General features: G+C 39.2%; 1 protein-coding gene across 1 annotated transcript in view; it reads left to right on the top strand.

The window, feature by feature from the left end:
* The window catches only part of LOC306774556 (cytoplasmic phosphatidylinositol transfer protein 1-like), a gene marked incomplete at its 3' end in the record, with an annotated part of 72,628 nt that overhangs the window by 668 nt on the left and 48,266 nt on the right, over window positions 1-23,694 (top strand). The gene's annotated exons all lie outside the window — the stretch shown is intronic.

Genomic DNA, 23,694 nt, shown 5'->3' with positions numbered 1-23,694 from the left:
GTGACGCTAACAGGACAGTTATCTCCACGGTTAATGTCTTTTTTTTTTTTTTTCTTACCTTAGCCATTACACCTGTGCAACACTGATTGACAACCTTCCACATAGAAGCCATTGTCTGTATTCAGTCTCGTTTGTCTATTAGGTCTCACGCCACAAATCTAAAATTAGCAGATGAAGACGAACCCTCCTGTCCAGGCATGTAAACTGCCCCCCAGTTGTCTATTAGCACCTTTGCCATTGTTTTTTTTTTTTTTTTTTTTTTTTCCCTCTCTCAATTCCCCATCTCTAGTGTTGCTGCGATGTGTGGGTGTGTGTTGTTTGTTCGTGGCCAAAGGCTGGTAGTCACGTGGAATTATGCTCTGAGCTGCGATACGTTGTCAGCTCACATCTTTGCATCAGGTATCAGCTGGTTTTCTTTTGAAGGAAAGGGGGAAAAAGCTTGAAATGAAACAGTCTGAATCTAATTTAAGTTTTTTTTTTGTGTTGATTTATTTAAATTAAGTTATAGGGAAGTGAATGCCATTTCTCTTGGGATGCTATGCATATTTTCAAGTAGCTGAAGCAAGACTTGAAGAAAATCTGTGATATACTGGAATATATGCTGATGAGCAACCTTTTTCCATTTAAAAGCAGGTGAAAAATCTATTCCTCCTCCATGATGTCCAGCAGTGCCATTTTCTCAGCAAGAGGGGAAAAAAAAGGCATTACACCTCTGAGCCATTTAGAAACCTGAGGTCAGAAAGGAAATGTCATCCTCTTTAATACAAGGCCTGGCAGGAGGAATGTGTTCTTGAATACTTTTGCAGTGTGAAAGGCAGCGTGCCTGCATGTTCCACGGACCTTTGCATTTACAAATGAATTTTCCAAATGTTGAACCAGGGGTTTTCTTTACCGCGCATATATTTCAAGCCTAAGGGAGCGGCAAGAGCTTTCCTGACGTGTTAGCTGAACTTGTAAACAAGTGGTAGTTTTGAGTAGCGAGAGCAGTGGAATTAAAGACTTGGTGTGTGATCAGACATGAACAAGAAGGCTCATCCTGCCAGAATAAATTCTAAATTCAGCATTAGATATTAACCTGTGGAAAAACACTTTGCTACAAATAAATACAATAGTTAATTTTTATAACATTCCCATTTCTTTTTCGGTAATTACCATAAATCATGCTGAAAGACTTGATGAATTGCACCTTTTTAACACTTAACAGGCATCGCATCAGCACATGCTGTTGTCACTTCCTGTCTCTATAAATTGCTACAAAGAAAAGCACTTCCTCTATAACATGGGCTAAACTTAACTGAACTTCAAGTTTCACGTCATTTTATTCACCACATGATGTCACTTATTATCAAGCTATAAGCCCAAGAGGATCACATATGTTTACAGGGAAGCAAAACAAGATGATTAGCTGAATATGTAGAAATGCAGAAAACTTGTGCCTCAGGTTATTTAACAACCCTGGACTGGAGTTTTTTTTTTTTTTTTTTTTTTTTAAATTTATTTATTTTTTTTACAGTGCACGCACTTAAAGACGACTGGGGTTAATCTTTCATTTTCCAGCATACACGGGGGCAACTACTTTGATAAGCCCTGCACTTTGCTGTTTTTGTTTTTGGACGAGTCCCAGGAAGCTGAGCGTCGTCGTTTGTTTACAGCCCTAACTCGGAGTGAAATCTCATTTATGCTCTAGGGGGGAAAAGTACTGTTGAGGAGGCAGAGGATTGTTCCGTTTGCCCTTATCATGGCTGAACACATTGCGCCGAGTGTCATCCCTCTGCTCCGAAATGTGGTCTCAAAAGTTCCCTGCTTGTCCTGAGAGCACGGATGGAGGAACTCATGGAAGGGTGGAGTGGGAAGATACGAGCGCCCAAGGATGAACTAGTTTTTGTGTCAAGTCGGCTGCTGAGGGGAAGGTGAAGAGGGAGGAAAAGGATGACGGAGAGAGCGGGGGTGTGGTGTGGAGGGGGTTATGCAGGAAGTTCTGGGAGATTTTTTTTTTTTTTTTTTTTTTTTTTCTCCTCTCTAGGGTCATACACTAATCCAGTGTTTGTGTGTGTGCACGCTTAGATTTGGAGTCACGGGGACATGCAGGGTCACGTCTCTTTGTGTTTTGTCTTTGGGAGGAGATTACTGTCTGCCGCTTGGCCGCGTTGCGTCATCGCAGCCCCAGCATCGCAGATGTTGGACCGGCTCTCTGTGCCGTGTTTATACAAGTTTTAACAAAAACCACAGAAGAAATCACTTGGCAATACCAGAGTGTATGAGCTGTTCTGCGAGTCTCGATCCTCTGTACACTTAATCGTCTCTTTCCTGTCTGGGTGCGTGTGCTTGACGTATTACTTCTTTTCATTCTCCCCATTTCCTTCATTCCTTCTAATTTGACTTTGGAGACTTTACAGTTGACAGTTGAGTAATTTGGTCTGTGGGTGTTTTTCTACATGTGCTGTTTAAAATTCCTGCGTACACACGCAAAGATGGCTGTTTTTTTTAAGCTGTGCAAGTGCACTCAAAGTTTCCACCGTTACAAGCTTGCCAAACCTAAAGTGGATTAAAAACAGTGGCTAATATCTGGTGTGATCTTCTAGGGCTGGGACGATTAAGCTTTTGCCCCAATTCGATTCTGATTTTTTCTTTGGGTGCCGATTCGATTTATATTGCGATTCTCACAACTCTTCGATATTACTGATTTTTGTAGATTAAAAACAAAATAAATGTATAAAACCTTTTTTTTTTTCTCATCATTCTTCTTGATTTCAATTAGGAAAAAAACCCCACAGTAGCCAGATCATTATTCTGCTGCTATAATACCCAAGAACACATGTAAAAAGATCAATAAAAACAATAAAAAAATACAAAATTTTTTAATGGATTATTTATATTTGTTTGAAAAAAAAATAATTTTTTTTCCCTTTTGTTAAAAAAAAATCTATTTTAAAACTGTGAAGCAAAAAAAAAAAAAAAATCCAGATTTTTTATTCTATTTTCCCACCCCTATACTCTGTAATAAGTAAAGAATCCTCTGTGTTTCAGGAGTTCAGCCACATCACAGCTGATTTGTCTGACTATTGGTTTGAAGTTCCATCTCAGAAGATTTTAGATGCAACATTATCCAGATCCAGTTAGGTTAGAGGTAATCATTTCTCCTTGAACTACCCAGAGAATAACTCCTCTCTCCTCTTCTGCTCTGGCAGAGCCATTCATTAGGAACAGCCACTTTTTTTTTTTTTTTTTTTCCCCCCTGAAATGTGTTGCGAGGTGATGCATCACAGAAAAAATGGAGACGTTTTCCTGTCATCCTCCTCCTACTTGTGCAACCCTGTCATTGTCTGACATGCTGTTTTGTAGCTCACCTGACAAACAGTGCCCAACCTTGTCGGCTGACCTGACTCACCGCGTGCCTCAAGCTGCACCCGGCTTTACAGATCGTAGCCTTTGTTGATGAATCTCAGAGTTTTCATCACAACTACGATTTTATGCTCTGATAGCTTCATCTGTGTAGCACAGGAGACTTGCCTCGGAGCTTTGCTCACAGCATGAAGTTGGTCAAGGTTTTGACGGTAGCAAAGAATTCAGTTAGTGGAAAATAGAACAGGAGCAGGTCTTTGCCATTCGAGGTCAGTGTCGTTCAGTGCGAAGTGGAAAAAGATCCACTAACTCATACGTATTTATTCTTTACTCAAATGACTGTTAGAGCTGGTGTTGACTTTGTCAGTAGTTCAGGGATGATGATACTTATCTATTGTAAGAGGCATAAAACATCAACTTTGTGGAGGCTTTTAAAAGCCCACTGGTTTGTCCTTTTTTTTTCCCCCTCTGAAATGAAGTCTTTTGTTTTATTTAATTGCTGGCAGTGATCTAACAGCAGAGCACCAAGGTCACCCACAGAATTAAAGATAACTCGCTGCTTGTTAAGGTGGTATTGGCAGGCTGAGAAAATGGATGGGCTGATTCGTAGTGGGATGAATGGGAGGGTGTGTGGCAGGCGGTTTGAGTGAGTAGCTGGATGGCTGGCTGAAGCGGTACCTGGGCTGCTGCCTCAGGCTGACATTTTTCAGGGCATTAGCATCTCTGCAAGTATCAAGCATCATTTAAGCTCCCATAGTCAGGTGTAAGCTGCACACCTGCATTTGCAGAGCGCTGAAAATGGAAAATGCAAAATGCAAAAGGAAAAACATTTGTCTAAACCAGATATTGCAACTGAAATGTATCTATAAAGTATGGTAATTGGATTGGAAGTTCTGTATCATATTGTGTGTTTCTCCCGTGGGGGGGTTATCTGTGATAGATTAACATGGAAGTGTGCAGTTTTAGGCGTCTCATCAGTCTCTAAGCAGGACAGTTCTAACATGAACCATTTCATTCAAACAGAATGTTCATTTTACTAGAAGTCTGAGTAGCTGACATGAGTTATGTAAATGTTGGTAGAAATGTCTTTTCTCCCGCTTGTTTTTTAAAAACTGGTTTCATCAAATTATCCCATTAAGGACCTTTCAGCTTTACTGGACACCATTTTCAGGTAATATCATGTATCCGCAGGTTAGAGAGCGAAAAGAGTAGGAATATGTGGATCAGCCAGACTGCATTAACTTATCTATTTAGGTGATAAAATATCGGAGGGGGGTGGGGGCTATGTTATGTCTAATTAGACTGAACTTTTCCAACACAGACTTTTCTCAGACTACATCAACTTGCTTCCATCCACCAAGCATAAATTAGAGCTTCAAGGTATCCAAACTTATGAGTACCACTATTTCTCTCACTATTGGACATTTGTTCCAAAGGCCACTTTCTTTCTTTATTGTGTGACTTTTAACTTCCACTCCAAGTTTGTTTAGGGAACATGGTCTGTCAGATGCTCTGTTTCTTTGGTTTCATGGTGAGGCTTTTTTTACCATCTGGTGTACATGACAATGCTGTGATTCAATCAACATCCCATTTACTGCCATTTGCTCTTCTAGAGGAAACCATCATGGGTTGTGATGGACCATTATCCTCATGAGGGCTATTCTCATTTCCTAGATGGGTGTGTGTCAGTGCGCCCATGGATGTGTATTACATTATCAGAGAGGATGTTTCATAACACCAGCTAAATGAGATTGTCACGCCTTGCTGACAGTCAAACTCCGAGAGAGGCTCGTTCGTTTACCTATGGAACACATTTTCTTTGGCTTTTCACCAATTCCTCCAACTGAGCCCACCCCGCAGTTTGCACCCTTTTCTTGAGGAATAAAGGTGTGGCGATTTTTTGCACTTTAACCTTAACCTTAAGGATGACTTACACTAGTATACTCATAGTTTTTGTTTCAGTGTACTTGTTGCCTTTATTTAACAGTTCCACATGTACACCCAGCACAGTTTTATCATCATCAACACTTTTTTTTTTGTAGTTGGGCCATCTGAGCTTAAAAGCAACATCCATCACTGCTGAGACACTCATGAAGTGATCCTGATATTGTGGAAAGGAGAAAGTTGCTCCGTTTGTTTTGTGGTTTCATGTTGTTCTTTCTAAAATAAATTAATAAAAAGGTCAAATAATTCCATTTAATTTAATTGTATATGACATAGCCTCTGTTTGAATGGAAAAAAAACTTCACATGAAGCACATCTTCAGTATCTCTGTGGCTTTACAAATAAAAGAAGGGACATGTCATTGTTTGCTAACAGCCAGAGTCTGAAGGCAGCAGCTAAATCTGTAAAATGTGTCCTGTAAATAGACAAAGCAGCTGATTCTTTCGATCAAAGCAACTTCTTTTTTCTTTCTTTGAAATATGTATTGAAGCTACTGTTGCTAAGGTTTCACATGCTGTGTCTAAGAGAAGGACGTTTTTGGGATGAGAATGAAATATTCAATTTATTTTTTTGCTGTACATCCTGATCCTGAAGCATGGTTATTTTATTAAGTTATACTTTATTTTACTGGGCATAGAAGTAACCAAAGAGTTCTTCAGTACTTTCCAACCCAAAAACGATATATAATATACTAGGTTGGTTTGTGTGGCGATGACTGCAACTTCCCCATTAAGTGGAAAAGGAGCTATGTTGATACCATTCATTAGGGCAAAATGAAATAAACTGAATGGTAGTTTCAGCACTGCCCACAACTGACCTATTTTCATCAGTGGGGTTCTGTCCTCCACAACAACTCCCGTGCTTCCCAGCAGCAGCTTTAACCAGCACAAATCCATTGTATTATTTATGTGACCACAAATGAATTTCTAAAACCTCTTTTGTGTGTTTTTATTAATTATTAAGATCACTACCAAAACCAGATATAATTTAAACACTATAAACATATTAACACAATAAACAAATTGCTTGACTGTCAGACCACAGTGTTGCTGAGTATTCTATGAACATAAATGAAAACGGCAGCGTGGGAACTGTATATTATAATTGCTGGGATAAAAATTAATACTGTATGATTTTGAAAGAGGTTTATTTTCTATGTAGGTGGCTTATCAGTTCATTTTTATTATTCTACATGGTTATAAACACAGATGGTAGGTGCCCAGCAATAGGTACACAATAGAGTATTGTTTTCGTTTTTTTTTTTTTTTTTTTTTGCACCTGGTTACATCAGGACTAGACAATGTATTGTAAACTTACCACCATCGTGGTATCAACATCCATCTCACCAGTCCTGCAGCAGATGGCGGGTTATGGTCATTTTTCATGCAGGAAACCTATCCTGAAGTGTTTGTTTATAGTTTTATGTTTTTGGTTTGCAATTGTTTATATGGATCAACAGATGCAGAATTGTTGAAGCCGATACCAGGTTTTTTCCATCAGCCTTAGCTGGTGTCTAATATAGTGGGGCTGAAGCATTTAATTGCTTAATTTTTGTTGAACTCTACCAAATATGCATTAATGTAATGTGGATATGTTTTCAGCTACTTCCAGTATGGTTACACAAAGTCAGGATTTTTTTTCTTAGTATCCTTTTACCCCCTTAATGCGTCCTAAAAGGTAAACCCGCAGATTTAACATTTGCACATCACAAATGACCTACAGAAAACAAACTTTTGCTCAAGGTTTAACTTTGGCACCTGCTAGATATCTGAATAGATCCACATTACTGTATTATGCCTAAAAGTTTTCACAGCTGTACCACCAGCAAAAAAATGAAATAAATGCAAACAAAATGTTATCTAATTTAAATGGGCTATCATTTTGCATGAAGTTCCTACAAGTTTCCTCCTCAGCATGAACTAAAAGATAAACAGAGCAGTACTAGCAACAGAAAACACAATTGGCTAATCACTTACAGCTGTCATGATTCAAAGAGCAGTAGGACGTGGAGGGGAAGAGGAGGCAGCCTGTGAAGACTGGAGCAACAATGTTTGCACAAAACACAACAGAAAAGGTGTAAGTGTTAGACCTTTTCACCACAAAGTGTGGACAAAACAGCCACATCCTCCATGGCTGCAATGCCCATGCGTTTGACATTTCCATTTTCCATTCTCACCTACAAACTCCATGTTTACAGTTTTAAAGTGGATAGATATTTCATCTCAGTTAAACAGTTAAAATATGCTTTGGGAGTTCAAAACTTAATGTTGTTTTGTAACTGATGATGCTGCATGCTCCCCACTAGTAGACTGCAAGTGGGGGAGGTGCAATGCATGCTCTGCATGTGGACTGCAGCATCTCTGACAACACAGAGCTGCATGTGGATGTCTGCCTGTGAATAATGCTGTGAAAAACATAATGGCGATTAAAACTAAGGCTGACATAGATTTCGGAATTTAAAAAAAAAGTGAATATTGACAAAATGATGTATCGGTCGATATTTATTTATATATTGCCAGCATATGTTTCTGAAAAGCTGAAGTGGAAACATATTGGATGGTTCCCACCATCGCCATCTTGGCAGTGTCACCTGTGCAGTTTCTCCCGGAAATTATAAAAATGAGCTGAGAGGGGGTGGATGGTGGACCTCTATCATACTCTGAAGCTAACAAAAAAAAAAAAGCTAACCTGGAACTAACTAGCTAATGGATGTAGGCGGGCTAAAGCTAAGTCATGCTGTTAACAAGGTAAAAACTGCGGTTGTGAAACACTTTGCCTTCTTGGAGCTGGATAGCAGAGAGCTGTCTGTCAAAAGGTCACGCCCCAATCACGGAGAATTTTGAGATTAAATCGCTTCTAAATGAATGACTTGTATAAACATATATACCCTGCTTTATTATAAGTCATATCGGACCAAAATTTGATGTTCTGGTAATGCTGTATAGGCTTTGTACAAAGAAACAAAGTCCATAATGTAGTATGCTATATTTGTTAATGCAATACTTGTTTGTTCGAAAACTTTATCTAGATATGTTTCTAAAGATGCATTTACAGGCAATCAAGTTATCACTTCGTGTGTTTCCAAAATAATTGATATTTTATAAAATTTTGTAAAAGACAGTTGTGATTTGCAGGTGTTTCTATTGAATGGTGTTTAGTGTATTAACTGTAGTTGTAAATTCTGTCAATAAGACTAGATTTTATGAGAAATGCTGTTTTTGCCAGATAGCCATGTAGCGCGTCAGGGTTTTCCATTTGTTGCCACAGCTTTTCGAAGCCCTTCTCCTTTATTTCCCTTTCTAATTTATTGTAAACCTCTGCATTTCCTTGTTACCCTACTATCAAGGGTGGCGGTTATATTTTTCTCTTTTAAATATTTGTAAAAAAATAAAAAATAAAAAAATAAAAAATTGTCCAAATTCTTAATCCAAAAAAAGTGTTTCCATCATATTTTTTTTTTTTTTTTACTTCTGTAATGACTTGTTTAAAAAACCACCTCATGTGGGCATAAAAACTTTTTAGCAATATACAAGGCCTTTTTTTAAAAATACGTGTTCCCTACCAATTTTTTGTTGTGATGTTAGATTTTTTAATTCTAGGGTAATGAAAACAGTTGAAGTTTAATTTGGCTGCTTCTGTACTTGTAAGATTAATGTTGGGGTTGTGATTTACAGGACACAAAGCTCATTCTTTGTGCTGATGTGTTGTGCTTTTGATTTTTGCATGCAAGCTGAGCACTTAGGTAAGTAGTCCACTGTGCCAGTATTGATTCCACATTGTTTCAGTATAATAATCTACTACGTACTTTTGTTCAAGTAATTTAGATATAATTTTTTTCTGAAACAAAGTTAATTGTTTTCAAGAACTGGAGTCAAAAAATGTTTGTATGGTAAAAGAGTTCAATGTCACTCAATATAACCTTATAAACATTTGCATAAGTCTGAACACACCGAATGAGCTTAGCCAGTTTTTCAGTTAAGAATGACACTGTTCTCTACACCAGCCTCATGCAGACTTTACACTCTCCCTGAACCACAGCTACACCAACCTTGTTACAACTATGCAGTGTCTCCCTGCACCCCAGTCATAGACATTAACACTACCTCACCTTTACATTGAGACCTCTTTGGCCTCCCCCCTCAACCCTATCAGTTTCCAGCAGTCAGGTGAAGAGGCAGCTGCAGAGACTGATGCGGAGCAAGGCTGCAGGCCCAAATAACGTTAACCTCAGGTTCCTGAATAGAACAGCACCAGTAGAACAGAATGTCTGCAGCACCTCTTTAACTGTATTGTTAGTCAGGAGGAAATTCCACTTAACTGGAAATGAAACTTAAAAGCCGTAGGGGCAGAGCAGATTGTTCTTCCACAGAAAACTGATGTTATTTATTGTTTGCAGCTAAACGTTCCATATCTTAGGCTGTGGTGGAAAGTACGATATGCTTTGCAGTAATCTGTCTGCAGCACCAGAGCCAAGAAAAAGAGCAAACAAATGCAGAAGAAGTCTGTCTTTATGCAGTGGGCTATCACTGAACTCCTGGAGCAGATTAAGCTGAGAAAAATGTTGCAAAAGCTGATTAGCATAAAGGACAACACAATATACCCTCTGTGATCTAGGTCTGGTTTTTCATTTATTTGATCAAAACCCTGCTCATTTCACTGGGAGAAAAATAAACTTGTCTCTTATTTAAAAACAAACCAAAGGCCTAATGAACAGCAACAGTCAAAGCACACTTCTACCAACTCAGATGAACATTTAGATTTAACTTTTTGGGGCTTGAATTGAAGCTGCACAATAAATTTAAAGTTAAAAAATTGGGATGAAAAAAGAATAAGGGGAAATTTTAAAGAACACTGGTTCGGCTGCATGTGGGCTCAGGATATGTTGCTAGTGTTGCTCAGCAACACCCGTCAGTTCTATAATTCCATAAGCCATACATTCTCACATTTACTCAGTCCAGATTTTCTGAGAGCTCAGAGCTAGAGAATCAATCCCGTCATTTGACAGCGCAACACAAATTACAAGTGACGTCAGATTAACATGCATTGGAAAATAAACAGAGAAATTTTCTCAGTGGCCAGAAGATATCAGACTTGCAGCACACTCACCAAGAAAGGCAAGTTTTCATCTTTCCAAGACAACTTCGATGAACCACAAGACCAAGTTTATGGAGATGATTTCCTGGATGATATTCCACCAGATTTCCAGGATTACGGTGAGTGTGTCTCTAGCTATCTGTTCAGTGATGAAGGTTTTTCTGAACCAGATGAGAACCAGAACATGGAGAAAGTTAAACTGACTTTTATAGTCACAAAGAAAACATCTGGTTGGGCAACTGTAAGCATCCAACTTATAGTTAGACCTGAAGACCCATCAGCTGTGGATTTACATGAAGATCCGGCAGAATTTTCTGCTGAAGGCCAGTAATACTGGCTGTAGCGACCCTGTCTAAGCCTTGTCCTGCATGTATTGTGCCGGCTGAAACTCTAGCAGTAAAACCACAAATTCAGGGATGGCACTGTATGAAGGTCAAGAAGCTTTCATGAATGCAGCCAAGTTGGAGGGTGGAAAGTTTGCTGTGGATCTATGAAAAAAAAAAGAGCGACCAGCACACAGGAGATTGCTGTCCACCACCCTGCCAGAACAAAGATGGAGTGCATCCCTAGCAAAATGATTGAAGATGAATTTCCCTCCCTGGTGAAAACAACAAAGGAACTACATAGAGACCAGATTAGGAACAGAAACCCAGAGTCTGAACTTTGTGAGAAACCAGGGAAAACCCAGACTGGAACTCCTGCAGTCACCGTGACCAAGACGCTTTGGGCTGATTTATTCAAGTAGAACACGGATAAAGTTACTCAACAAGAAACTGTGAACGTCCCAGAAAGTGCCAGAAAAAATCTTCCTGCAGACCAGAAACCAGACAATACACAAGCTCTTTCACAGTCAGCAGCGGAATCTGTAATGTCAGATCAGCCTTCTGCAAAATCTGTGGTTCCAGACATGGAGAAAGAATCAGAGAATCACAGGCTTCCAACATTCCTGAAGACAATTCAGCCATGGATTTACCTGATAATGTTGCAGTAATTTCTGCAGAAACCCAGGAAATAGAGGCTGCAGCATCCCCGTCTCAGCCTGAACCTGGATGTAACATGCAGGTTCAAAATCCTGCAGAATCTGTGATTCCAGACATGGAAAAAGAATCTGAGAATCCAGAGACACCATCAATAGCATCAACTCCAAGGACAAAAACACCCGTTGGACTCCCTGCACAACCTGTGACTCCCATCACAACAGACTCAAGCTCGAGTTCAGCTTTGATACCCACAACGAGACGGTGAGCAGAAAAGCGGTCTGATGGTGGAGGTGGAGAACCTCAAAGAGCAGATGAAACGTAAGAAATCTGCAGCTGAGAAGGAGGCAGCTGTTCTGTATGCAGAGATACAAAGACAGGATCAGCAACATGCAGACGTTTCCAGTAGAGTCAGCCAGCTCGAAGCAGCTCTCCAGCTGAGAGGAGCAGGACAACCAGAGCTGAGATCTGCTTGGTCCAGCAACTGAAGGAAACATCAGAGCTGAATGCTTCACTGGAGAGACTCCAACAAGACTTTAAAGACCAACCGCAGTAGTGACAGCAGGAGGAATCTGACCTCCTCGCTCAGCAGGAAGAAGCTGAATCCATCATGAAAACATCTGTGCTGTAGAACCAAAAACATCTGGAGACTCAGAGGCAGAAGTGGGAAGATTAGAAGTCCTGCCTTCTGGAAATGATATCCACTCTGACAGAGACGCTTGCAGAGGAAGATTCAGAAGAACAGTTTAAAGAAAGCCTGATGGACCAGATAACAAATCTGGAGAAGTTCTCAGAGAAAAAACAAAACAGACATCTTCCAGAGAGAAATCCCCGAAGTCACCAAAAGATCTAAAATGACTCCAGCTCAGTCTGACCTCTGAGAGCTAAAACTCTGTGAGGAAAACCTCACTTTCATCGTTTTCCCAACATCCCCTCCTTTCATCCCGCAAAGCATTATGTTTTACTTTTATTGGAAGACAAAACTTTTCTGAACTTATTCTTGACAATAACTACACTCAGAATACAGTATCTAAATGTACCTTTAGGGGTATAAAGGATTGTTACTCAGGTAGTACCCTCAAAGATACTGCTGTTGTTCCCTTAACAATGATGTTTCTACCTTGTAGAGACCAGTACTGGACCTCTGTCTGCTGTCGGCTCTTTATTAGATACAAACTGTACTGCTGAGAGTAACACAGCTGTACCTTTGAGGGTACCACCGTAACAACCCTTTCGACCCCTAAAGACACATTTAGGGTTTTTTTTTTTGTTTTTTTTTTTTCCTCTGGGTATAGTTATTGTCAAATACATTTTGTTGAAAATATTCAACATTAACACCAAACCATCTTCATCCATAAATCAGGTTTAAAAGCTCAGGAGGCCTCTTCCTTTGAAACATTTTCTCCCAACATTCCCTCTTTCTTCATTTTATTTATTTATTTAAAAGTATATTAATGAGTAATAAAAAAAAAATGCTTAATGGCACAGTTTCAATTAGAAATTTCAGGTTTGATAAATATGCAAACACACACACACACACAAAGAAGCACAAAATCTAAAATAAATTCTATTCATGTGTTTAATTACATCCTTACAGTCAAATATTTATGGAGAGAAAATCGACTTTCATTGTGTGTGTGTGTGTGTGTGTGTGTGTGTGTGTGTGTGTGTGTGTGTGTGTGTGTGTGTGTGTGTGTGTGTGTGTGTGTGTGTGTGCGCGTAATACATAATTTGCGAAACGTATAGACTAATTTGTGTGTAATTTTGGGTACTTACAAAAGTGTGTTGAAATGCATACACAAATATCGAGAAATACTGCACACAAAAGTTTTGCACATGCACAAATTTCAAAATTGCACATTTTTTACCTTCAACATTACAAATTGATTTGTTCGCAGTTGAAGGATAATCAATAAATACGTGTGCAAGAATCACCTGGTGCACACACACAAAACCTCAATAACACACAAATCTGTGTACAGATACTCCTCTAACAATGACGTGTATCGATGGAGGGTTGTTAACATAGACTGTATATAAAGAGATGGACGTCTGTGACATCACCCATAGGTTTCTGAAGAGCTGAATTGAAGCTCGGTGGGCGGTTCCTACCGTCGCCATGTTGGCAGCGTCATGCGCGTCGTCTCGCCCGGAAAATACAAATATGGGCAAAGAGGTGGAGCTGAGAGGGGAGCCGTGAGCATCATGGCGGATGATTGATATCGAGCGAACTCCGAGCTTTCTGTAGCTAAAAGCTAACCGAGCTAACCCCGAGATAACGGGAGTTACCCAGCTAATGGAGGTAAGCGGGCTAAAGCTAAGTCACGTTGTTAACCGGCTAAAAACTGCGGTTGTTCTACGTTCTTCTTACTTGAAGCCAGAGATTGGTACCTGTCAGTCAAAAGGACATGCCCCTAAATATGCCGAACTTTGAGATTAAATTACTTTTAAATGGGTGAGTTAGAAAAAAAATTCACTCCCCCCACAGTTGTCATGAAGGTAAACCTGACCTATAAACCTAAAATTGATTTTTGAACTAGGCTGTAAACATGTTTTCTGCGGTGAAGTTGGCCTTTTTAACATCAGAGTCTATGGGGATTTGCTCTGTTTTGGAGCCAGCCCCTAGCGGATGAAGGGGGAACTGCAGTTTTATGCACTTCTGCATAGGCTTCACTTTTTACCGCCAGAGGTTGCCGCTTGGTTGTTAAGCGCTGCTGCAGCAAAGAAAGAGTAAACGAGGTAATTTCTGCCCACAGCAATAACTCCACACAATGATTTATTAAAATGACATTTAACTGACTGTCACCATGCAAAACATTTTTACACCCCAAAAAAAGACAATTTACAAGACACCAGTTTTAAATAATCATTGACATCAATGGCTTCTTGGACTGCAGATCTCTGTTCTGCCACTAAAGTGACTTACGTTTGAAGAGGCTGAAGATAAGCCATTGCAAAGGCCACATAGATATGTTGTGGTTGTGGGAACGGTTTTGGCTTGTAATTTCTCCATTACTTCAGCAAATGTCATGTAGATAATGCTATCACTTAGGAAAGTGTCTTTAAAGTGGCCTTGTGTGTTTTGCTTTTTTGAGGGGGGGCACCATCATCTGTGGCCATCTCTGTTGCATCCCATGCATGTCACCCTCATTAGGGCTTTGGCTTTACAACTTCGATCTACCACTAGAGGGTATGAATCCTGAGTTGTCATGTGATCTAATTTAATGTTCTAGTGGTCCTTTCTCACCCTCCACATTCTGACACTGTGCATGCCTGTATTTGTGTAAGTGAACGTGTTCACAGGCACAGGGCTGATGTCCTTTATGTAACCTGCGCTTGGATAGCAGCTGCTAGTTCTTGCTGTAACTCTAAATAGGGACTGAGGAAGGGAAAAAGCAGTGTAGGAGGGAGGTATCATAGAACATAAAAACTAGCAAAAACGGCATACATTTTTACTTTTTCTAAGTAGGTTACGAAATGATGGGAGGGAAATATTTAGCAGAGGTTTTCTTTGGGATGAGGGCAGGCAAGTGGATGTGATGCATGAGGTTCAGCAGTGCTTTCATGCTGTAAAATAAATGCAAATGAAAGGAGGTAGAGAGAAACCTGAGCAGTCTCATTAAATATGAAGAAAATGAAATAAGTTTACAAGGAAGTCATGTTTGCTTTAATGCATCTAATGGTTTCAGAGCCCAGGGAGACTGTTTGTTTAGGCATGCATTAACATGATGTTACGAGTTTCCACTCTTAAAAACTGCTTCAACAACTGTTAGTGTTGGTGTTCATGTGGTGTGTTTTTGTTTCACTGAAGCTCATGCTATTACCTTGCAGTGTGACACACTAAAGCATACCTGATGAGGCGTGTTAATGCAGAAGTGTGTATTTGAATACTTAGGATTATTATAAGTGCATGCATTTTGTGTCTGGTGTGAGTTTTTGGAGGTTTGTTTCCACTGTCACTCAGGATAAGAACGCTCTTGCACACATTGGTCTTAATGGCGTTCAGCGTTGCCTGCAGCCCACACACAGGTGCAGCGCTTCTTTGGAAGAACTATTGGTTTAGCCCCCTACACCCACACACATATATAAACACACAGACATGCTATAGATAGCTTTACGCTGAAACGCTTCATTACCATCTCCTGTTTCTATGGCAACCAGTACCATCCATGCCTATCATTACTTGGCTAGCAGAGAGGATTATAGTGATTTTAGACTAAGACTATCCTCTGGATAACTGTCAAATAATGAGGCAGTTGATAACGTCTTACCTTTCCTCAAGCCTGGGATTTGATGCCATCTGTTTGATGTATTTCCGTGTTTTCACGTTGAGCTTTGACACATTAATTGCAGGAGAAATAGCCTGTTGGTATTTTTCTCCCCATGTTTAGAGCATTTGTTTAATGGCTTGTATTTGTGTAGATAGTGGATGCGGTGCACATATCTTAATGCTGCAAATAGGATGTCTGACAGTGTAGGGTTGTGGTATCCCAGTGTAAGAAAATAAAAAGGGTAATTTACCATTGCATGAATTGTTTATGTGCAGGGTCCTTGATCACAACGATTAAGTTACATTTCGGGAGGGTTTTGAAGATGTGTGACAACGTTTTACACCAAATTATGTAACACTTTCAAATATTTTTAATATAACTTGTGAAGGAATGGAAAAGAAATTGAGCAAAATGAATGTTTTGCATTTACTTTTAAAAAGATACATCAGTCGTCCAAAATAATGGCATTCGGATGTTTCATAAAATTGTGTCATTAGGCAAACATCCATTCTGCATGATGCATTCATGCAGTTTATATAGTAGAATATTTTGCGAGAAGTTGTCATTTATTTCTGTGTTTCTCATTTGTGAGAAAACCAGTTTGCAGACTCAACCTCATGCTTCAGACTCTGAAGCACAACAGAATGACACAATAAATCCATGGACAGATTCACCAAACTGCAGCATCTTTAACAAGGAATCTGCTGACTGGTCTGCAGAAACGCCGAAATGAAATATTTCAATGTGTACTACAGCAAAGGGATGATCAGCCATTTACTCAATTCAGGGATCACATTTGGATATTCTTTTTTTTACATTTAGAGTGAATCTGAGTTGCAGGAAGGAGAGGAGATAAAAGAAATACACCAGCTTCAAAGCACTAGCCATTCAATCCAAACAGACATCAGACAACTAAAGATGTCACAATTAGTAAATTTCACAATAAATCATCATTATATTATATCGGTAATTAAACATAAAGATTTGTAAGTATTGTCACCTTCCTTAAAAGATCATGTCTGATACATGACATCAGATCAGCTCAACTTTGACATGGAATGGAAACAATAGTACTTGATATAATGGTCATCCTGGGGCCATACTTTTAGAGGTAAGGCTTGAAAACGATCAATGACATTATAAATAAGCAGGAAAAGATGTTTTTTTTGGTGGATTTGGTTTACCACCGTGATGAGGCATCCTAAAATGAGTTTCACTGTTCTGAGTGTCTGAATGCAATGTCCTACTGCACCTCAGGTGTGACAAACAGTTCAGTACAGGCAGTGGCTCGCTATCCATCAGTAGAACATTCTCCAGAACATTACCAACCATTGGGGATCTTTTCTGACTTCAGGTCTCAAGTTCTTCACCTCTTAAATAAATTAGGAAAAAAAAAAAAAAAGGGTAGAAAGCCATAGTTGGTTGAGCCTGTACTTTTATGATGGAAGAACATCTGTTTAGTACTCGCTCACATTGTTCTCAAAAGGTTAGCAGCGTTTCTCTCTCATCACAACTTGGCTGCTATGCTTCATCTCACCTTCACCAAACAGGAAATAAAAGGGAGAACATAAAACCTTACTGGCCAAGGTGACATGGTGCCGCTTATGCTGTGCTTCAAGTCTCAAAAAAGCAGCTTTTGCACATTTTTTTATATAATTTATGATCGTCACAACTAGTTCTGGGTAACTTTAATCATTATCAATTTTTCCCAGATTCAACAACTAACTGTTGTGGTATTATAATACAAATTTCTCCTTTCTTTTATACAAGCAGTTTGCCTACTGCGGCTTACATAGGCAGGAACATAAAGAACATCCTACAGCTTTTAAAGAAAAACAGAGTGGACAATCACCAGGTGCCCCAAAAATAGATGAACAAGCTGAAGAAACCTCTAGCTTAACATGTAATACCCTATGTAGCTAATTTTGTCTTAGAAATTATATAAATGTGTTGAAATAAAGTTGGCTTGGCATGCTAATCCGGCCAATTTGCTCAACCCATCTGAGCCCATTAAAAACAACAAAATAGGTTTGATGTCATGCTAAAGTATGGCTGCAGCTAGCAATCATTTTAGTAATTGATTATGGCACTGTAATCTATAGGTTAATCAGATAAGGCCCTTCCCCTTCCTTTGAAGATCTTGTGACTGAAATGCAACAGAGACGTAATTGTAGACAAGTCAGTAACAGTTACATATTTGTATACCGCAATACACGCTACTGCATTCAGCTTCATTTGCAGACACTGATCTATATTCTGACTTTTAACCAGCGTTTCCCAGTCTGGGGTCCCGAGCCCTTAAAAGGAGTCCTCCAAAGGGCACGGGAAGTCCCAGGGCCTTTGAACATTCCCATTGTGAATAATGACCTCACATTGTCCACATTTTAAAATAATAAAAAGTTTCCTTTAATTTAGTTTAACTTTGGCTTTATCAAAGAACAGGACTCGGCTATTAATGTTGTAAGATCCAGATAACCTTTTAAGCGGATGCAGCTGCTGTGGTTATAATGTGCCGTTTATCAGTGCAAAGCTGCACATTTTAAAAGGTTAAATTCTGTGAAAATGGTAAAGACTTTAGCCATGACATTGTAAAATTAGTGCTAGTTTTAACCCACAGTAGAACAGCAGAAAAAAGAATAAATAACACTGGCTTGCTGTTACCATGTGGTCTTTAACATAGCTGATTTTCATTTCAGCTCTTACCTGAACTAGTCTGTTGCTCGTGCCTGGAGTGACCCGTGCTTTATGCCGAGATGTCAGTACATGGATTTTAGCTCAGTTTTGTCCGGTCAACTCTCTATTTTCCTCCTCTCTGTCACTTTCCTGTTTATTGCATGTCTCTTTTTTAATCATCAAACAAACAAGTGCTTCTTATTTACTGTAATAACAGAAGTAAGTTATGCAGATTGGAAGTGATGCGTTCAACTTGTTAAAGCTTTATTTGCTACAATATTAAGTATTCATTTTTTGTAATAGATGACATTGAATCATTTATTGAAAAGTTACAGCCCTATGCTGAAGTAAACATGATCATGTCTACAAAATTGTATAAAAAAATCATCTACTAGGATACAAGTAAGTGAGTGTGAGTATCAACTGTATGCCAACTCCAAAGGAATAATATTAAGAGACAGCTTTTGTTCCAATTCATCCAACATACTTCATGATAATTGACTAAATAAATTGGATCCTTGAAGCATTTTGTGATACTGATGCAAAATCTATGTTCTCTGACAAAAGTCTGAACATTTCCATGGTAAAGTACACAATATATTGAAGATGGACTAAAGTGGAGCTGAATGTCTGCAGAGCTTTAAAATAATCCTCTTATGTAGATTATGGCTATCTGTGGCTTTAACTGATAAAGGTCTCAAAAGCTTATTATCTTCAGAAATTCATGGTTTTTCTTTTAGTAACCCACCTCCCACATAAAGTTACTCTTCAGCAGTAAATGTGTGAGGAACACGTCTTTTAAAACATTTTGAACAATGTTATAATGGTCACTGAATCTCCGAGGCTGACCTCATGACTATTCATTATTTTGTTGCTCTGTCAAACTTGGATAAAATAATAGTCTCTCATCTCTTAGCACCGCGAGCTGGCAGGGTAATGAGATATGTATTTCATCTGCTACTTCCACATGAGGGAATCCTTCTAAAGGAACACAGAGATCATCAACTCACTGAATGATGCTAATAAACTTTCTCTTATCTTAATGGCTTCACAGTGAGGCGTGATGCTCAGCCATTCTCTTCCACTGGCAGGCGAATGAGACGATGAAATAAAGGGAGAGTCCGTGTGTGGTTGTGAAGAGGAAGGTGGTCCTGACAGAATTACTGTTAGTCACATGACATTTTTAACCCTTGCTTTATTTGCCTCCCTGGTATGTGTGAGTGTGTGCGTGTTTTCTCTCCTGTGTTACTGTCCTCTGAAACAGTCAGGCCTCAGCATGGTTGACTTGTGGTGTGATTTAGTGGATTAGGGGGTAAAAATGCCTGCTAAGACGTATTGACTAAGTGTGTATGTGGTGTGTGTGTGTGTTTGCACATGGAGACTGAGTGATGCAGCCCATTTTTCTTCTATGCAGTTTTATGGCGAACCAATAATAGAAATGAACATTGCTTCCTTTGTTTCTCCTGTTGTGGAACGCGAGCGTATTCAGTCATTTGAAAGCTACAACATGCTTACTGTTAACAGTTTAGAACCCCTCTATCGTCAGATATATTTGCCAATTTAGTCTTTTTAAATTCCCCAGATTCATTCATTTTTGTATTTAAATTCTGTGTAAGAGCGTGGAAAGTGTGTGTGATGGCAGAGTCACCTGATTTGGGTAATTCAGGACAAGTCATGACAAGGACTATACATGGTAGCTGGAGCCAACAGACCCAAAGGAGCCCCACCCTCTTTCCCAAGAATTCAATTTGAAAGCATAATTAATCCTTTAGAGAGGATTAAAGAGAGAGAGAGAGAGAGAGAGAGAGAGAGAGAAACAAGATATTTCTGATGAAGAAATGCATCACTCTCACATGGCGCGTTATCTCAAGTAGCCAATTCGCCCTTTAACAAGCAGTTCAGTTTGGTTGGGGTTTTTTTTTCTTTCATTTTGAGAGCAGAGTCGTCAACAAACGGCAATACAGACAGTATTTATAGAATATGGAGAAGCTCAAACCTTGGAGGAAAAAAAAAAGCTCCATACTTAGTTTGGATGGTTTTAGAGAAAGAAATGAGTAAATCCTAATGAGTTACTTTATTTAAGTGAGTTTACTGGTTCAAAATGGTATGTTTTTCTCAGCAATCTTGACTTAGCAATACTAACAATACTAATACTGAACAGTACTAATACTAATTTACTAATTTTAGCGTTTTGCCTATTGCTGTTCATTTAAAGTAGCTAATACTAACAATTTGTGTTTCACAAAGACTCTCTTCCATGTCCACCACAGTTCATCCTACAGCCCTGGAAAGGCAAACAGGGGGCTGATGTGCCAGCTCTTAAAATAGACCTAAAGAGGTCTTAACAAGCAGACAATTCACTTCTGGACATTCGGTCAAAGCCTGGTTGCTTCTTGCAGCTTTTTGACATTCAGGTTTTTGTAAAATAACCTTTTTTTGTCTTAAATGGCACAGTATTTAAAACACATTTAGCTTGGCTTCTACAAATGTTTGTGCAGTGGAACTAATTTAGACAGGATGTAGAAAATAAATAATACACAGCAAAGTATAGCCAGCCTGGCAGGTTTAGACCTTGGTTCATCCAGTATAGCACTTCTTAAGTTTTTGTGAATTCAGTTCTGAGCTGTTTTTCTAAATGTTGACAGGCTGCATGGGATGATTCATCACATATTGATCATCCTGTGCAATCTTTAAAAAAAAATCTTTTTTTATTTTTGCTTGTTGCTTTGTGACCCACAAATGTAGTGTTTGGTGAGTGGTAACACGCTACTGATACTTCCCACACATTTCTTTTCTTGGTGTGCATGTATTTGTGTGTGTATGACTCACTCTCATCCCACATCCTTTTCTCCAAAAGAGGACTCTTTTCAAAATCCGCTGCTACATTCCCAGAATTCACTGGGGGAAGGCAACACGGCCGTTTTTTTTTGTTTTTTTTTGGCAAGTGCTATTTAAAGTATACAGGCATGGACACCCAAACACTTAATGCATGCATAGATACAGGTACAATTAAAATCCTACTCTTCTTAAAGTGTACAGTTTAATCTAAACAGACCCCAGGTTTGCATTGGCCTCCCCGTCACTACCATTTATAAAGAAAGGACTCCATCTGATAAAGATGCAGAAATGTTTTCCTGGCTCTGTGATCATCATCGACATCTGTTGAGGTTTGGTTCACAGTAATTCAAGGCTGGCCAACTCTTCTGTTTATCTTGTCCTTTTTTTTTTATTTTTGTCACCTTATTTAGCAGACACAAAGTTTTGACACCAGTTAGTATTCAACAAGGCTCATTAACAAGCAAGACACAGCAAACTGGGTAACTGATGAATACAAAGGCCGCAGCAGTGGCTGAATACAGATGGAGGGAAAAGCACAAACTTAGGGCTCAAGTGATGGGCAGACGGTAGCAGTGGAAATCTTCAATTTAATATATGATACGAGGGACTTCATTCATAACTTTTCCTGTACAGGAAAATAAAATAATTTGTGTGTGATGAGCCTAAAAAAGTTTTTCAAATGTTTAACCTTATTTTGAGCAAGAATGAAACTTTGACATAATCTACTTGGTGGTTAAGTGGCTGGCAGCAACTACGAGCAAGGTGTTATCTACCCTCTCATATACCGATACTATGAGCGTTTACTTATATTTTTGGTGCACACTTCGAGTAGAGATAGACCAGACTTATGCTAGGGTTTTCTTCCTGACAGAATTTCTTTTTGCATTTTTTGTTTGATTTTGTTTAAGACATTAAAAGTTGGGTTAAATGCTCATGATGTTTCTGAAAACCACTAAACCAGGTGAAAAGTCTGAGAAAGTCACCCATGTAAGTGAAAATGACGTAGCTCTCCTAGCAGACCACAGATCAACCTTGCTCTCTGAGCTCCAGATGCCCTTCCAAGACTTTAATGACAAATTGGGCCAAGTCCAACAAGCTAACCACAAGAGGTGTATAATTCAAGTACAACAAAGTAAAAGTCCTGTCCAGCAGTTATTCCAACCAGTCCTTAAACCAGGGGAATTTAATTAGCAAAGCCAATAAGCCTGTTAGAGCCAATTGTAAATGCACAGGTAGATCTGATAACATGTCAAGATTTTTACTTTATGGCACCTGGATTAGACACCTTTGCTAACCACCAAACTGACTGTTGTCACTGGAAGCAAATGCTGATGCTGTTCCTTTGCGGCTGGAGGAGATTGAAGCTTTAAGCACTTAGCTTTAAACTGATCACAAGACACCAAAGGCTAAGCTAAGTGACCTGGCGGGGAGAAGTAGAGGCTATGGCTGATTGGTCTTCCCCAGAGAATTGAACTTCCACAACCCAAGCAGTTCTTTTTGCAACTTCTGCAAGAGACTTCGGGTGAGGAAATCTTCTATTCCACTCTAAACTAGACCGGGCTCAGAGCAGCAGGACCTTCAGGCTTTATGAAAACCACTGCTGGATGTGTTCAACCAGGGGAAGAATTATAGGAAAGATGTCCTTTCTTTACAAGATGGGATTGAAGCCATCTCTCCTGTACCCTGTCAGACTTTGTATCCCTCAGTAGGAAGGCTCCCATGTCTAGTTTCAGTGAGTGACTGAGGCAAAGCAGTTATCCAGGCATTTCGTAAACCATCCTGAATGATTACTTGAAAAGTTCTGGCGTATAACAATATAACTGGACCTGAGGAGGATCCATTTTTGCTATGCACAGTTTTAGCTAATTTAAATCAAAGTGGTAATTTTTTCCTTTTTCAATTTACAACTCAAATACAACTTTCCTTGTATTAAGTTTTTTCTCCTTTACCTAACCTATTTATTTAGTTCTATTTAACAAAGTTATTACTCTTGCCATATTAAAAGTCGAATTTGGCATTGTGTCAACAAAAGAACCTTTTTTTCTCCAAGTGGGTGCTCTGTCACAGCAGTGAACCAAATCCATCAAAAACAACTTCTTCCTCCTTAATTTAGGGAATAGCTACAGGATGATCCATTTCATATCTGGATTGGTTTCGCATCAGTATTGGCCGATACTAAACTTCAGATATTGGTATCAGAAGTGGAAAAACTTGATCAGTTCATCCGTGATTAAAGCTAAAGCTGTCATCATCCCTCTTTGTATAATGTAGCCATGCTGTGGACTGCTGCTTCTTCTCTGCCATGACAACTGACTCACAAGACATCTGGGATTGACATATACAGGTTCCCTTTTAGTGTTGGCTTCAATAAAATAATTCATGAGTTCAGATGTACATTTTAAGTGCTTTGGAAAATGAAGAACTGGTTCTAAATTCCTATCCCTATTGTTAAAGTCACATGTTTTCACAAGAGTAGCTTCCCACTGCTGCATTTGTCTGCTAATTAATAGAAGAGCAAAGAAAAGATGTGAGATATAATTGGTGTATCTGGACCC

The sequence above is a fragment of the Telmatherina bonti genome, assembly GCF_933228915.1.
Source record: "Telmatherina bonti genome assembly, chromosome: 3".
Classification (NCBI taxonomy): domain Eukaryota; kingdom Metazoa; phylum Chordata; class Actinopteri; order Atheriniformes; family Telmatherinidae; genus Telmatherina; species Telmatherina bonti.
This window is presented reverse-complemented; position numbering and strand designations above follow the sequence as displayed.